Here is a 4300-nt window from a genome sequence, read left to right as displayed (position 1 = left end):
ATAGTAAGTCATATATTGTCTTGTGCTTTGTAAGTAAGAAATGTGTTGGGCTGGCCATTGTTATGGAGGTAATGGAGCATCCTCTGCCGGGATATTGCACGACATTCATTATCACCAACTGGCTCTCGTCGCTCGTGCGCATGCGCGTCGGGATGGGGGTGTGGAGGGGGGGGGGCACTCACCCTCCACCTCCTCCCCTCCTCCCCTCCCATGCTCCTCCCACTTCTTCCTTCTCCTTCTCCCGCAAATCTCTCGTTTTTTTTATTTTTTTATTTTATTTTTTTTTATCTGTTCTTTTCATTTTATATTTGCTTTCGCAGTTTGTTCCTTGCTCTCTCGCTTTCTCTTAACGCTATTTTCGTTTTTTTTTTTCTTTCTCTCTTTTTCCGTCTTTCTTTCTACCTCTTTCTAGTGAAAGAAAAAAGCGAAAGGGGGGGGGGGGGGTGTCAGGGAAATGAAATATCTTCCATCTTTTGTTGATTTTTTCCCTCTTGCAACCGGCTTTATCTTGCTATAATTTTCACTTTTGCATCGCTTCTGCTAATCATCATTACCTATAAAATTTCTAATGTTTTTTTTTCCACTTCTTCTAGTACTAATGTGATTCTTTTTTTCTCTAATTCTTAAAAAAATCCATAAAAAAGAAAGAAGGAAAGAAAGAAAGAAAAAAAAAGTACTCTTTATACCCAAACAATAAACGAAATGCTAAAAGGTAAACTATATACGAACCTTTCATCGACGAATAAAGAAAGCTTCGTCAGAAACAAAAACAAACAAAAAAAAGCAAAAAAAGAAAAATAATAATAAAAAAAGATAAATTAAGTGATAAACGCACTGACGGATGAACACTAACAGAAAGGGAAAATAGAAAACGAGATAGATGGTGAAATACGATTTTGAAAGATTATTGTGGTTCAGTTCAATCATCTATTACTCAGATGGATGACTTTAAGAGAGAGAGGAGAGAAGAGAGAAGAAAGAAAGAGAGAGAGAGAGAGAGAGAGAGAGAGAGAGAGAGAGAGAGAGAGAGAGAGAGAGAGAGAGAGAGAGAGAGAGAGAGAGAGAGAGAGAGAGAAAGATAGATAGAAAGATAGATAGATAGAGAGAGAGAGAGAGAGAGAGAGAGGAGAGAAGAGAGAAGAGAGAAGAGGAAGAGGAGACAGAGGGAGAGAGAGAGAAGAGAGAGAGAGTGAGAGAGAGAGAGCGAAAGAGAGAGAGGAGAGAGAAGAGAGGAGAGAGAGAGAGAAAGTGAGAAGAGAGAAGAGAGAAAGAGAGAGAGTGGGAGAGAGAGAGGGAGAGAGAGAGAGGAGAGAAGAGAGGAGAAAGAGAGAAGATGTTGGTTTGTTTGTGTGTGTTGTGGAAGAGAAGAAGAAGATGTGTTGTGTGTTGTGTTGGTGGGGTGTGTGTAAGAAGAGAGAGAGATAGAGAGAGAGAGAGAGAGAGAGAAAGAGAGTGAAGAGTAGAGAGAGAAAGAAAGAGAAGGGGAGAGAGAGAGAACAAGAGATAAGAGAGAGAGAGTAGAGAGAGAGAAGGAGAGATGAGAGAGGAGAAAAGATAGAGAAGAGAGAGAAAGAGATAGAAAGAAAAAAAAGAGAGAAGAGAGAGAGAGAGAAAAAGGAGAGAGAAAAGAGAGAGGGCGAGATGGAGAGAGACGAGAGAGAGAGAAGAGAAGAGAGAGAGAGAGAGAGCGAGAGAGAGAGGAGAGAGAGGGAAAGAGAGAGAAGAGAGAGAGAGAGAGAGAGAGAGAGAGAGAGAAAGAGAGAAGTAAAAGAGAAAGAGAGAAAGAGAAGTAGAGGGAGAGAGAGAGAGAGAGAGAGAGAGAAGAGAGAAGAGAGAGAGAGAAAAGAAGAGAGGAGAGATAAGAGAGAGAAGTAGAGAGATAAAAGAGAGAAGAGAGAGAGAAGGAAGTGAGAGATGAGAAGAGGAGAGAGAGAGAGAGATAGAGAGAGAGGAGAGAGAGAGAGAGAGGAAAAAAGAAGGAAGAGAGAGAAGAGAGAAGAGAGAGAGAGAAAGAAGAGAGAGAAGAGAGTGATATATGAGAGAGAGAAGTGAATGAGAGAGAGCAAGAAGACAAGAGAAAAGAAAAATAAATAAAAGGGAAGAAGAGAGAAAAAAGCGAGAGAGAGAGAAAAAATATAATAAAGGTAGAGGGAGAAAAGAACGAGACAAGAGAGAGAGAGAGAAGGAAGAGAGAGAGAGAGAGTGAACGCGAAAGAGACAGAGAGAGAGAGAAGAGAAGAAGAGAGAACAGAGGAGAGAAGAGAGGGACAGAGAGAGAGAAGAGTGAGAGAGAGAGAGAGAGAGAGAATGTTGATCGTCTTTCTTGTAGGAGAGTAGATTGAGAGAAGAGAGAGAGAGAAGAGAGAAAGAAGAGAAAGAAAAGGGAAGGGGAGAGAGAAGAGAGAGAGAGAGAGAGAGAGGGGTGAGAGAGAAGAGAGAGAGAGAGAGGAGTGAGTAAGAATGATTAGAGAATAGAGAGAGAGAGAGAGAGTGAGTGAGAGAGAAGAGTGTGAGTAAGAAAGAGAGAGAGAGAGGAGAGAGAGATAGAGAGAATATGAGAAGAGGAGAAGTGTGAAGAGAGAGAGAGAGAGAGAGAGATGAGAGAGACGAGAGAGAGAGAGGAGAGAGAGAGCAAGAGTAGAGAGAAATGTAGAGAAGAGAGAAGAGAGAGAGAGAAAAAGTGAGAGTAAGAGGAAAAAAATAAAAAGGGAAGAAAAGGCGAGAGAAATTAGAACGTGTAGAGAGGGAGCGAGAGAGAGAAAGAGAGAAGAGAGAGAAGAGAGAGTGAAGAGCGTGAGAGAGAGTTAGAGAGAATATGCGTAGCGAGAAGAGAGTAAGAGAGAATGCGGAGAGAGAGGAGAGAGAAGAGAGGAGAGAAGAGAGAGAGAGAAGAAGAGAGAAGAAGAAGGAGAAGAGAAATATGAGAGAGAGAGAGAGAGGAGAAGAAGAGAGAAATATGAGGAGAAAGAAGAGAGAGAGAGAGAGACGAGAGAGAGGAAAGAGAGAGAGGAGAGAAATAAGAGAGAGAGACGAGAGAAAAGAGAGAGAGAGACGAGAGAAATGAGAGAAAGAAGGAGTAAATAGTGAAAAGAGAGAAGAGAATGAGAAAGAGAAAAGAGAACAGAACAGAAAAGAGAGAGAGAGAGAGAGGAGAGAGAGAGAGAGACAGAAAGAGAGAGAAAGAAGAGAGAAATAAGAGGAGAAGAGAGAGAGAGAGAAAAGGGAGAAAGAAGAGAAAGAAAGAAGACAGAGCGAGAGAGAGAGAGAGAGAGAAGAGAGAGAGAAAAAGAAGAGGGAGAGAGAGAGAGAGAGAGAGACAGAGAGAGTGAGAGGGAAGAGAGAGAGAGAGAGAGGAGAGATCTAGGAGAGCTCAAAAAGCGCAATAGAGAGAGAGAGAGAGAGAGAGAGAGAGAGATAGAGACGACAAGCGGTGGCCTCGCTCCAGCTCCCTCGACGGCGATTACCGTCGCTAGCTCACGGAGATAGCAGCGCGGCTAGCGAGCTATGCGAGAGAGAGCTAGAGAGAGAGAGCGAGCGACGAAGGCAGCGCGACAGCGCAAAATCATAGCTAGCACGAGAGAGAGATGAGGGTCGTAAGAGAGAGAGAGAGAGAGAGAGAGAGAGAGAGAGAGCTCGAGAGCGCGAATAGATGCGACAAAGAAACTAGCTAAAGACCTCTAAACGATAGATAGATAGAATGAAACGACACTACTCGCAGGCGAAGCACGATATCAAAAATATATATTACACAGCGAGAGACGAGAGACTCTCTCGATAGCCACTGGTGAGGTGAGAGAGAGAGAGAGAGAGAGAGAGAGAGTGATCTAGAGAGAAACGACTAGAAGACTAGAAAAGATATAAAGAACTAATAGATAGATAATTGAGAGAGAAACTAAAGAAAAGAAAAGAGATAAATAAATAGTATAAACAGAGAGGAGAGAGAGAGGAGAGAGAGAGAGGTAGTGAATAAGAGAGAGGGAGGACAGAGAGAAGAGAGTGAGAGGAGAGAGAGAGGAGAGAGAGAGAGAAGAGTGAGGAGAGAGAGGAGAGAAAGAGATAGATAATAATATACAGAGAGAGGAGAGAGAGAGAGAGATATATAGTAGCCGATCTCGTCTAGAGACCGATACCTCCTGAGAGAGAGAGAGAGAGAGAGAGAGAGAGAGAGAGAGAGAGAGAGAGAGAGAGAGAGAGAGAGAGAGAGAGAGCGAGAGAGAGAGAGAGAGATGACGCGAGAACGATCATACTAATATCCCGAGGTGTCTCCGTGTGCACAGGGTGATTTCTATTTGAGTTCAAG

This window comes from Penaeus japonicus, unplaced genomic scaffold, assembly GCF_977035675.1.
Source record: "Penaeus japonicus unplaced genomic scaffold, GWHDUDI00000001_assembly GWHDUDI00000005, whole genome shotgun sequence".
Taxonomy (NCBI): Eukaryota; Metazoa; Arthropoda; class Malacostraca; order Decapoda; family Penaeidae; genus Penaeus; species Penaeus japonicus.
This window is presented reverse-complemented; position numbering follows the sequence as displayed.